Source organism: Quercus lobata, chromosome 4 (genome assembly GCF_001633185.2).
Source record: "Quercus lobata isolate SW786 chromosome 4, ValleyOak3.0 Primary Assembly, whole genome shotgun sequence".
Lineage (NCBI taxonomy): Eukaryota > Viridiplantae > Streptophyta > Magnoliopsida > Fagales > Fagaceae > Quercus > Quercus lobata.
This window is the reverse complement of record NC_044907.1, coordinates 54,203,236-54,216,963: the sequence shown is the minus strand read 5'-3', so window position 1 is coordinate 54,216,963 and position 13,728 is coordinate 54,203,236.

Here is a 13,728-nt window from a genome sequence, read left to right as displayed (position 1 = left end):
GGCCTGGATTTGGTCTTGCATCTCCATCATAGCGACGTAGCATTCTCGTGCGGCAACTTGGCTTCCGCGTAGCTCTCCTACCCCATATTCCGTTGGGAACCTGACCATTAGGGCGTAAGTTGATGTTGACGCCTTCCACGTGTTGAGCGTAGGTCGTCCAAGAATGGCATTGTAGGCGGACGAGCAATCGACCACCAAGAATGTCACGTTCCTGGTGATTTGTTGGGGGTAATCTCCTACTGTCACCCGTAACGTTACTGAGCCCAGAGGGAATACCTTACTCCCTCCAAAACCAACGAGCGGGGCGTCTGTCGGTATTAGCAGGTCCCTATCAATCCTCATCTGCTGGAATGCCGGATAGTACAATATGTCGGCCGAACTGCCGTTGTCGATCAACACTCGGTGGACGTTGTAGTCTCCTGTCCGCACGCTGACGACGAGGGCATCGTCGTGTGGATGGTGTAGGCGCCGTGCATCCTCTTCCGTGAACCCAACAATAGGTTCTTCTCCGTTTGCTATCCTTGGCAGTCTGCTCGTCAACTGGACATTCTGTACCGTCCGAAGGTATGTTTTGCGAGCCTTCTTTGACGATCCGGCCGCAGCAGTCCCTCCGACTATCATTCTTATGTCTCCAATTGGGGGTCTTGGTCGCTCGTTTTCTCGACGGAGGTGTTGTTCCTGTGGGGGTTGATCCGTTCTCCCCTTGTTGACGAACTTCTGCAGCTTCCCTTGTCGGATAAGTGCTTCGATTTGCTGCTTCAAGTCGTAGCAATCGGCCGTGTCGTGGCCGTGGTCACGATGAAAGCGGCAATATTTGTCTCTAGGCCTTTTGCTGGGGTCACTCTTCAGCTTTCCTGGGAACGTCAGGGACCCTTCGTCCTTAATCTGCATTAGGACTTGGTCAATCGGCGCGTTTAGAGGGGTGAAACTCGCGAACCTTCCGCCCATGGGTTTTGGACGTCTGTCCTCCCTTCGGTCTCCCATCCTTCCTTTCTTCCGCCCCTGGTCTTGTCGAGAATCCTCCTGTCGGTCTCTTTTCTTGGGCCTATCTTCTCGCGATAATAGTGCGTCTTCAGCGTTCATATATTTGGTGGCCCTGTAAAGGACCTCCGACATGGTCTTGGGGTCGTTTTTGTATAGGGAGAACAAAAACTTACCCCCCTTTAGTCCGTTTGTGAATGCTGCTACCAATATCTTGTCGTCGGCTTCGTCGATCGAGAGTGCTTCTTTGTTGAAGCGTGATATGTAGGCCCTTAACGTCTCCTCTTCCCGTTGCTTGATATTCATCAAACAAGCCGTGGATTTCTTGTACCGATGTCCTCCGATGAAATGCGTAGTAAATTGAGCGCTTAGCTCCTTGAAGGTGCTGATGGAGTTGGGCGCTATCCGGCTGAACCAAATCCTTGCTGCGCCCTTCAGGGTTGTAGGAAAGGCCCTGCACATAATCGCGTCTGCCACTCCCTGAAGGTGCATCAGGGTCTTGAAGGTCTCTAGGTGATCTAGAGGGTCCTTGACTCCGTCGTAACTATCCATACTTGGCATACGGAACTTATTTGGCAGGGGGAAGGAGTTAACAGCTGCTGTGAATGGTGAGTCAGTCCGGTTGACAAGGTCGTCAAGATCACTTGACACTCGCCCCTTGAGAGCGCTCATCATCACATCCATCTGCTCCTTCATCGCCTGCATCTCCGCGATGATGGATTGTGGGGCAGTGTCCGTCGGGGAAGGGATGCTTATGTCCCGTCTTACTGGTTTGCTCGGGGCGTTACTCCCCTGTGGTCCGTCCTGATTTCTCCTTTCGGCGCTGTTTCCCTCTTGATCCGCTCCTTGGTTACTGACCGCGGCATTCTTTTGGTTCAGCTGCTCTTGTAGGTCGTGGTTTTGCTTGGTGAGGCGCTCTACGGCTGCGGCGAGCGTCCTGACCTGTCTCTCAAGGGCCGTCGTAGGGGCTTCTTCCTGAACGTCATTCGTGGTTGCCATTGAGCGAGTGAGTACCATGGAACTCTTTTGTCTGGGAATCTACGAAGTACTATACGTCTCTCGTTCTTTCCCACAGACGGCGCCAACTGATGACGTTGAGAATTGTCACCAATGAGTCGCACTGTACTCGCGAGTCAACGAACCTGCACAACAAGAACGAACGGGAGAAAAACCCTTAGAGAGCACCGGTGTGGTGCCGGCCAAAAGTTCTCCGAAGGTCAAGTTAGAATTCGTCCCTTGAGTTATTTTTTAAAGGCGTTAGAGAGGGTCAATTAATCTTACCTTGATTTGCGTGAAAGTTACTCCTTTTATAGCAGTGGAGAGGTGGCTTTTCTTCTTGACCTCCAGATCTTTCCAATGTGGGACTCTGATACCATTTCCCTTATTGGATCTTAAGGCTTTTCCAGGCAATAGAGATTTCGGGCTATGGGCCCTTACTATGTCTGTCCATGATGGGCCTTTAGGGAGCGTGGGTCCCGCTTTACACAGGCCAAACAGTACCTATCCGTCAGGCCCATTAAGATAGGCCCACCAGACTAAATCTTACCATCTTCAGTAGTCATCATTCAATTAACATCTCTTTATGTTGATAAAAGAAATCATAAAAAGAAAAAGCAATGAGCAATCATCTCTCTGCAATTACTATTCATTCCTCTCAAATTCCTTTCACATGAAAACTACTGGTGCTTACGTATGGGTTTGTAGAATATAAAAATCTTTTCTTTTCTTTTTTGGATAAGCTGTAGATTAGAAAACCACTTTGTTAAATTTTCTTCCCATCTATGTGAACAGAAGCATAGGATTAATATTTTATCGATTTAATTGCTTAACGTTACAGTTGGAGTTGTTCTCAATGGTTGGTGCAGGAAAAATAACGATTTGTTCGGATCTTGTCTGTGCCAGTTTTTTTTTTTTTTTTGAGAAACTGTCTGTGCCAGTTGATATTAATTGGCCATGTACTAATTTTAACGATAACAATTAATGTTCCCTTATTTTGTCTCTGGCTTAGAGTAGAAAGTTAATTTTGATATGATTGATGTTAACTAGTGTCCTTAGGGTACTGGTTAAAAATTCATTTAAGAAAAATTTTGACATAATTTTTATGAGAAATGAAAAAAGCTGTCAAAATATTTTTTTTTTTCCTATAAAAATTTTCTTTAACTGGATTCCTAATCAGTGTCTTAAGGACACTCGTTAACATTTCCCTTTTAATATTAATACTGTGGATTTCAGTTAATTCAATTGGTAAAGTTTTCGATGGTTGAATAAGAGATTTGGGGTTCAATCCATGTTTACACTAAAAACTGATTAGTGTCTTGGTCAAATAATAAAAAGTCGGACGCCACAAGTTGAAACTCTCTCTAAAAATTTTAAAAAAAAAAAAAAACTTTAATACTAATTCTCGTCCTTATTTTTGGTCCTCATGATTTTTTTTTTTTAATGGAATTTGGTCCTCATGATTTGTTTATTGAATTTGTGATATTTAGCAAATAACAGTGCTGGTTCATTTTTAACATTCATTAAAGGAATGATTCTCCAAAAAAAAAAAATCATTTTTTGGAAAAATTTTAGTTTACATTGTAAACTAATTAAAAGTATACAATAGTACATTTTTTTTACAAATGCACACAACATTGTACACATTTGTTTAGTCTACGATATAAGATTTATATTAATAGTACAATGTAAACCTATAATTGCTCTAACTTTAATTTATAATAATACCAAATAACTTATTTTACTTTTTCTCAAATTTATCTAGACGGAGGCTAGAATTAACAAATTTGAATTTGGACTGAAAGTTAATTCAATGTAGATTGAATTATCCAAGGATAGGGATCAAATTACTCTTTAAATAACTTTTTAATAATGTTATACTATTTAATAACATTTTATTGAATTTATATTTTAATAAAATTTGATTAAATGTTCTTTTTGTTCTTAATATACATACACTCTAAATTCTGTATTAATCAAATCTGATTTACAATCTAATTCATAAATTCGTTATTTATGTATATTTTAAAAGTTGAAAAACTTGAAAATTTTAGATATTTTATAAATAAGATAGTTATCGCTCTCTAATAATGTTGTATATTAGAAAATAAATGGTTTTGATTTACTTATTTGCTTAAATTTCACAAAAGTGCAGTTATACTTAAAAAATTTGAGTGAAGCTTTAAAAATATTGTACACAAAAATAAATAAATAAAACAATCAAACAAAATGCATGAGGAATAGTTTTTTTTTTTTTTAATTTTTTTAAAAAGCTTATTTGTTAAAAGTTAACAAAGATACAGTTATACCCCCCAAAAAAAAGCTTTATATAAAAATATAATATAAAAACTAAAGAAAATCTCCAAAAATCTTACACATATCCTGTTTACTATTTAAGTCATTGGATAAGTGGAGGTATAATAGTGAGATGTTGACAAAAAGTAGGACATCAAAATGCACCGGTTTCTGTATCTAAATCCTGAATATTATAATTGATGAATCCCCTTTTCTTTTTGCAAAGGTGGGATTAAAGATTCAATAACAGATCTTCACCTTTAAAGCACTTTTTAAGTAGGTGGTTGTTTATGTTATGACTCAGTGCTTGAAAATCTTGAAAGCAGATTGGAGGTTCAAGCAAGCCTTCAGAGTAAACAGAGCCTGAGATAGAGATGGGTCAAGCACAGAGTCCAAGTTCAATGTCTATATATCATGGAACTTGATTAGGCTCCCACCACCACGTTTTAATGCCTTTCTCAGTGTTTCTGTGTCTCTCACAGTGTAGTGTGGTCCATCTCTCAATTTTAGGGTTCGTTTGAGAGCAGTTTATTTTGCTGAAACTAAAAACTTTTTGCTGAAAATATTGTAGATAAAGATAAAAATTAGCTGAAATAGTACGTGAGACTTATGAATAGTACCAAAAAACACAGTAGGGCCCATGAATAGTACGTGAGACTTATGAATAGAACCAAAAAGTACAGTAAGGTCCATGAATAGTAGCGAAAATAAACTAAATAGTAAAATAAGCTAGTTTTTTAATTTGGAGCTAAACACACGCTTAACTAAACAACTAAGCTTCAGGAAGATATAGCCTGCACTATACCATGATAAATTCATTGCACTAAGCTTCCCTTTTAATTACTATGATTTTGTCTTGTGGGAAAAAAAAACCCAAACATGCATGTTGAATAATAAAAATGTCTAGATAATTGACTTACACAATTTATTATCATATACTTAAGGTAAAAATCTCACAGTAGGAGGCTCAAACAACTGATTAAGAAAGTAGGGGTTAAAATGAGATGTTTTAGGATGCACAAACCATTTTCCCAAGGTGTAGGGAGTAAGTGAGAAAAGAAAAAATACAGTATGGCTCTCTCTAGTTCTTCCCCAAATTTTTCTCTTAATATTTCTTAAACCCCCACTTTGTTGTAGCATCCTCCCCTTTTATAGGCATTTCTTCTTCCCTTATCTCCCCAGCTGGCCAACTTTCAGCCAAATTTTTAGGATACCTGTCACATCCCCCCTCGACTTTACCCACCTTTCATCATAAAATAAGACTTTTGGAGGTGTCTGCATTGTTTAGGTTATCCTATATGCATTCAATGTGGAAGAGATTAGGTAGAGAACCTCTCAGTAATGAGGAGGTGACTGTCTCTGTGATCCTTATCCTTTCAGGGTGTTTCTCGAGACGAATTTGGTGGAAGTAGCATTGTGGATTTAAACGGAAACAGTTACCTGTAGTCCCATTCTTTTCCACTGAAGGGCCATCCATGCTTATTACCATGGATAAAAGTTTTGGTATTGGTGCCTGATTTGGATCTCCACGGGAATTGCTCTGGTGAGTTACCATGACTCATCAGATGCCCTAGCTTGTATCCACATTGATGGGCCTTGCTCATTTTTTCAAGTATGACCTTCTAGCTTTTGGGCCTCGACCCGAAATCAAGTTCACCCCCCCCCCCCAATAATAGCCCCCCACGATCTCTACGTCATTAATGTTGAGGTGGAGATCGTGGCCCAAGATAAATAGGGGGTAATCATTAATTGTTATTGATGGAAGGTGGCATCGTTAGGCATTAATTTCCCCAGAAGTGCCTAGGTTTCCCCCTCCCAGATGAGTGACACGCGTATTTTTGGGCAGCCAGATGAAGGTTTGGGGAATTAAGAGGGTGCGGGAAACCAAGAGTCATTCTTTGTCGTTTCCCGCTCCTCGCTCCCCTATATATAGGGGGAACTCAAACTAGTTTCAGAGTTCCCATTTCTTTCTCTTCCTAAATTTCCCTCTGAGCTTCTCTTTGAGTTTGTCCTTATTTCCTTCTTTCTTTCAATATATAGATTTTTCCGATTACCTTCAGGCGACCCCAATTGCTTTGTCCACAGTTAGTAAGTCTTTTTCTATCTCTTCTCCTTTTTTTTTTTGGTTCATTCGATCTGTCAGTCGGTTAGGATAATGGGTAAGTTTTAATCTATGGTAGATACGCCTGAGAGGTTAGCTAAGTTTAAGAGAGTATACGAGATTCCTGAGGGCGTAGAGGTGGGTTATTGCTCTGAGTTAAAGGTAGAATTCTCAAGGGGGGAAGGAAGAGTTATTATTCCTCTGGTAGCTTTCGTAAAGGGTGGGGTTAGGATCCCTATGAGTAGATTATTAACCAATTTTTCAAGGCATTTTAAAGTTTTCCCGGACCAATGTACCCCTAACGTGTTTATAGTAGTTAGTAGGAGGTTGACTATGTCCTCTAGGATGGAAAGGGATAAGATCAACAATGCCATCATTGACTTCTTCCTCTAACCGGGCTTTTTGTTGATTGACTGAACCCGGACTTCTTTTCCAATCCAAGCAACCTACGTGATCAAGTCTTCAGGTAGTTAGTGTAAACGAGCTTAATAAAAGGCTCAGTCTTAATTTAACCAAGCATGATATCAACTATGTATATAGTTTCTAGGATAGCAAAATCTCGGGGTTTTACTTTAAAACTCGGCACGGGGAGGTAAGACTTATATCAGGTCTTTTAGATTCTGACAAAGAGACAGAAGGGGACTACCAGATCATCTCGGGGAATTGGTGTCCCGACGGAATCTACTATCCTACGACCATGGGTAGAGCAGGTGGGTAGAGATTCTAGGAACTTCTTTTACTTTTCTCTTTTTAAATGCTCGTGCAGTTTATCTAATTTCATCTCCCGTATTAATTTCTGTATTATTCGCTAATTTTTTCAAAGGACCATGCATTTCAAAAGAAAAGGAAGTTGATCAATCCCACAGAATTAAATAGGCTATTGAGGTCCCTAATATATGCTTATTCGGATGAAAAACTTCGGGTTGCATAACTCATCCTTGGATATACTCTCGTATATTGGAGCTTCCAAAACATGGGAAAAGCAATCACACAGAAGGACCTATTGCTCCTGTACATTGACGTCCAAGTAAAGGGATACATTCTGTCCCCGACTGAGAGAGCACAGAAGGAAGAAGGAAGAAGGCGTAGCAACTGACGTCCAAGTAAAGGGATACATTCTGTCCCCGACTGAGAGAGCACAGAAGGAAGAAGGAAGAAGGCGTAGCAACTCTCCCCTTTCTTTTACCCCAATAGACCTCGGTGTTATGGTTGTTATTCCTACTAAACGCCCGTGCAAAAGAAGAAGAAAAAGAACGGGAAATTCTTCCTCGCAAAGTCCCTAAACCAGGACCTAAGTATTCGATGCTCCTACTACTCTTCCTGCTGAAGGTAATATGACTGAGATGTCTTACAGGGGTCTTAGGTCACCCCTAGCCAGATTTTGACTAATCCCTCTACAGTTCAAGTCCAAAATCCACCTATTCCTTAAGGTCATGCCCTCTTTACTCCCACCACTCCATAAGTTACCTCGATGTCTACTACTTCGCCTTGAGGATCATGAGGTGGACGAAAAATGTCAAGGGGGGGAGAGGGGAAATTCAGGGCCCTAAGTGGCGTTCCTTGACCTCGAAAGCTCCCCAACTGAAGAGGGTGGTGCTCTTGTAGACATCACGGGGGCTCCGGCCTATACTAGACCTTTATGGTGGACGGGGAACCTCTTCCTGCCACAGATAGAGTCAGGCCTTAGAAGGAGGGTTGCGGGGGTTATGTGGCTAAGTGCGTGGGTAAAACACTCCTCCTCCCAAAAGACATGAGTCACTGGGAGCAGTAACAAGATGATGCCCTCCTTCTCAACATGAAGAGGGAGGCAATCATGGTAACCTATTTGCCCTTCTACTTTCTTTTCTTTATCCTTGAGCTACTTTTGTTTCTAACTCCTAGTTTGCAGGGCTATCAATGTTCCACGGTGGTGAAAAGCAGGTACTTGGCAACTAAGACCAAGTTGGAGGAGCTGACCATGGATAACAAAGATCTTCTCAAGAAGATCTCGAACGTGATGAATAAGGTGTCCAAATCCGAGAAGCTTCGCTCTGAGGCCGAGGAGAATACTAAGGTCATAACTGAAAGGAAAGAAGCCTTAGAGAATACTAAGGTCATAACTGAGAGGAAAGAAGCCTTAGAGAAAAAGCTCCAAGAAACCAAGAAAGACCTGGTGGCCAAGACTGCCGAGCTAAAAGCCTTTGTAGCAGCAGATGATGAGAAAATATAGACTACCTACTACTAAGGCCAAATCAATTGCATTATCTCCGTGAAGCCTGAAGTGTAGCAGAATCTTCAGGTCTACTTCACCAAAGGTTGGACCACGACTTTGGACAAAATGCAAGTGGAGGCTACCTCTACTCTATGGTAGGCTGACAACATCCTGATTCCATCTGAGTTAATAATAATCCACTATCCTGAGATCCAGGCTATCATCAACGATGAGTCCTTGGTGAGGGAGGTCGAGGGCCCAACCATGACTATGCTAGTGGTGGGTGAGGTGGCAAGTTTTGCCGTGGAGCCTTCCTTTGAGGGAGCGGCTTAAAAGTTTTTCGATCCAAGCTTTTCCTATTTTTATATATTTATTTATTTCTCTTTTATTTCTTGCTTTTGTGTGCCCCGTTTGGACGGCTAATATTGTAATTTAGCAACTTTCATTTATATATGGGGTATTCATATTGTTGTGTACTTCTTAAATATTCACTGTTGTTTGTTGTTTTATCATTCGTGGCCAGGCCTAAATTTATTCATGATATACCGTGGTTTAGAATGTTCTCTTATCGTCGCATTATGTATGTGCTTGGACCCCTTATGCATTCAAAGGAATTGTAAGGCTTGATGCTACGAGGTTCCTTTTTTATCCCCTTTTTTTTGTTAGGTCTTAGTCTTCTTCCTATGTTACTGACCCTAGAGTCAGGCTAATACAGAAAGTTTCAACTTAAGACCTACACGAGGAAAAGACAGGGCCTTATACCAAGGGACTTGATAATTATTACCAAGTATATGTGTATACAGTTGTTTTCTTTGTTAAGTCTTTATTTCTCTTTCCGTTAGTGACTCTAGGGTCAAGCTAAGACAAAAAGTTCAGCTTAAGACTTACCTGAGGCAAAGACAGGGTCTAGTACCACGAGACCTGCTATCCTCCTTTTTCGTTAAGTCTTAATTTCTCTTTCTGTTAGTGACCCTGGAGTCAGGTTAAGGCAGAAAGTTTAGCTTAAGACTTACCCGAGGCAAAGACAAAGTCTAGTACCACGGGATTCGCTATCCTCCTTTTTCATTAAGTCTTAATTTCCCTTATTGTTAGTGACCCTAGATTTAGGCTAAGGCAAAAAGTTCAGCTTAAGACTTACCCAAGGCAAAGACAAGGTCTAGTACCACGGGATTTACTTCTTTGCATAATGATCTAGTTACCGCGTGTGGACTTCTGGTTGAATTTCACTACTCCTTTGATTTAATAACAACAAAAGGGAATAAGGTACAGTTACTCATATATCAGTTAAAAGTAATACTTCTTTAAATTAAATACATTCCATGGCCTAGCTATAGGTCTTTCGTCTAGGTCTTTTAATCGATATGCTCCTATTCTCGCAATGGATGTTATCTGATATGGCCCTTCCCAATTAGGTCCCAATTTTTTCCTATTGTGGGATCTCTCGTGTTCCCCAAGACTTTTCTCAACACTAAGTCTCCTGGAATAAACTGTCTACACTTGATGCCCTTGTTGTATTCGTGGCTGATCTTTTGTTGATAATTGACCAACTTCGCCAAGGAAACCTCAAAGTTTTCTTCCACGAGGTCTAGGTGTCTGTTAAGTAATTATTCATTGCTTTCTTCGTCGAATCTATCTATTTGATTGGTAGGTAGACCTGTCTCCATAGGAATTATCGCCTCTGCACCGAAGGTTATTGAGAACGGGGTTTCCCCCGGTTAGCCTTTTTAGAGTAGTTCGATATGCCCACAGCACACTTCGGCCCATCTTCCCTTGGAGCCATCTGATCTTTTTTTTAGACCATTCACAATAGATTTACTAGTATCATTGTCTTGACCATTGCCTTGGGGATAAGATGGAGTGGAATATCTGTTAATGATGCCCAGCTCCAAGCAGTATCGTCAGAAGGCTTTAATGTCAAACTACAGCCCGTTGTCTGAGATTAGAAACTTAGGTAGGCCAAACCAGGTCACAAGGTTTCTCCACACAAATCTTTTGATGTTAATGTCTTGAATGTTGGCAAGGGGCTTGGCTTTAACCCACTTGGTGTAGTAGTCTGGTCCAACTAAGAGCCTTTATTACCCGTCGCTTTAGGGAGAGGCCCCATTATGGCCAGGGACTTGATATTGGGTTAAGAACTCCTCTGGGCTGATAGATGCTAGGAGCAAATCTTTGACACTGATCACATTTCTTAGAAAACTCTTGGGCCTGTTTTTGCATGCTTGGCCACTAGTAACCCTGGGTAAAGGCCTTATATGCCAAGGATCTTCCTCCTGTGTGACTTCCACATATCCCTTTCATGTAATTCCTCTAGGAGCACCTTAACTGCATCAAGGTGGATGCATAGCAAATAGGATCCTAAGTATGATCTGTTGTACAACTTTCTTTCCTTGGATACCCAATACCTGGGTGATTTCCATATGATTTTCTTAGCCTCCTGTCTATCCTCGAGAAGGTTTCCTTCCCGAAGGTATGTTAGAACGAGATCCATCCAACTAAGAGATAGACGTATACTCAAGATTGTGGCTTCTTTAGGGGGGATGGTGCGAGGAGAAAAAAAGAATTCTACTGATATAATCCTCTGGAGTGGGTTATCCACTGATAAGGCCAAGGTAACCAGAGAATCAGTGTGACTATTATTCCCCCTTGAAATCTGCAAGATATCCACACTTTCAAACTAGCCCTTTAGGGTTCTAACTTCTTTCAAGTAGCTCACCATTATTTGATCCTTGGCCTCAAATTCTCCATTGACCTGGTTGACTACCATCTGAGAGTTGCAGTGCAATTGTAGCTTAGTCGCCCCTACTTGCTTGGATATCTAAAGCCTTACTAAGAGAGCCTCATATTCCATTTTGTTGTTTGATGCCTAAAAGCCCAACCTGAATGACTTTTATAACCTGATACCCTTCAGAGAGATTACAACTATACGACTCTCGTTCCTCAGCAATTTAAGGCTCCATCCACGTATACTTGCCATATTGGGCTTTTCTTAGGACTTCCTTGCTTATTCTTTCCAATGTGTAAGACTTTAAGGTGTCTCAGGGTGAACTCTACAATGAAATCTGCTAGGACCTGCCCCTTAATGGAGGTTCTAGGCCTATATTGAATATCGAAGGCCCCCAAGGATGCCCCCCACTTCGCTATCCTGCCCAAGAAGTCTGCTTTCTTGAGCAAGGTCTACAATGGGTGCTTGGTCAAGACTACCACCATACGAGCCTGGAAATAATGAGGCAGTTTTCGAGTAGCATGGATCACTGCTAAAGCAGCTTTCTCCAAGGGGAGATAATGCATCTCAACATCTATGAGGGATTTGCTAACGTAGTAGATCAGCTTTTGAATATCCTATTCTACTCGAATCAATATGGTGCTTATCGCGTGGTCCATCACAGCTAGGTACATGTATAGCATTTCACCCATTCTTGGTTGAGATAGGATTGTGGCTCAAACTAAATATAACTTTAGCTCGTGAAAAGCCCTTTGGCACTCATCTATCCACTGGAAATCTTTCCACTTCTTCCACAATTGGAAGAAGGTCTGCACTTGTCCGCAGACTTAGAGATGAAATGGTTAAGGGCTATCGTCATTACCATAAGGCGCTGGACCTCCTTAGGACTCTTCGGGGGTTTTAGATTTTGCAGTGCTATAATCTGGTCTGGATTTACTTCAATACCTCGATTTGTGACCAAATATCCCTGGAACTTCCTCGAGTTTACCCCGAAGGTGCATTTAGAGGCATTCAGCTTTAAAAGATGCTTCTGGAGAGTCTCGAATGTTTTCGTGAGATTTGAAATATGCTCTTCTACAGTTTTACTTTTTACCACCATATCATCTATATAGGCTTCCATATTCCTCCCTAGTTGTCCCTTGAACATTTTAGTAAGCATCCTTTGATACGTCGACCTCGCGTTCTTCAATCCAAACAACATGACCTTATAATGAAAATTACTTGTGGGGGTGATGAACACGGTTTTTTCTTAGTGTTTTGGAGCTAGAGCTATCTAATGGTTACCTTGGAAGGCATCAAGGAAACTCATTCTTAGATGTTCGAAGGTAGCATTGACAAGCTGATCAATTTTGGGTACCGGGAAGGGATCCTTTGGATAGATTTTGTTTAGATCCATGAAGTCCACACACACTCGCCATTTCCCACTTTTCTTTTTTACCACCACTGTGTTGGCTAGCCACTCAAGGTAGAAAACTTCTTTAATAGCCCCAGCCTCCTTTAGTTTGTCCACCTCTTCTTTTACTACACTAGCATGGATATCTAATGACGTATAAGGTTTTTGCTTCCTTGGTGGGTGGTTAGGATCCATGTTAAGCCAATGAAATATAAATTTAGGGTCTATCCTGAGAGCTTCATATGGGTTCCAAGCAAACACGTTCATATTATTCACTAAAATTAGTAGAAGCTCTACTTTTTCTGCAATTGGAAGGCTCTTCCCCACCTGAAAATACCTATCTCCAAGGTCTATGTACACCTCCTCCAACTACTCACACGGATCTTTCGGGGGAGATTGTAAATGCTATGATGGATTGGGTGGTTCGGGCTCTTTTACCTGCTTGCACATTTGGCATTGCCGGGCTACACTCTTGTCTCCTTAAAGCTAAAAAATACCCTGATCGGTTGGGAACTTCACCTTTTGATGTAGGGAAGAAGGCACAGTATCTATAGAATGAATCCACAAATGACCGATGATAGTTGTGTAAAGGGAATAAGAGTGGACCACTATAAAATCCACAAACTCCTTTCTTCCTCCTTTCTCTACGATTAACCTTATTTGGCCAATAGGTGTGACCATGGTGCCATCGAAGGCAACCAAGGGAGTGTCATACCGGGTAAAGTCCTTGGGGGTTAAGCCTAACCCTTCATACAGATTTGGATACATAACTTCAGCCCTACTCCCTTGGTCTACCATTACTTTTTTCACATCAAAACTTGCAATCTGTAAAGTAACCACCAGTGCATCATCATGGGGCTGAATAGTGTCCTCCTTGTCATTTCCTGAAAAACCTAAATATTCTTCCTCCCACCGTGCCCTTTTAAAGGGGGAGGGACCCTTCTCCAAATCCGAAACCAAGGCCATGGTGAGAACTCAGGAAGCAGCTTGCCCTGGTTTGGCCTTGGACTTAGTAGTGTGGATTACCTCTATGAGCCCTAGAGAAGGAA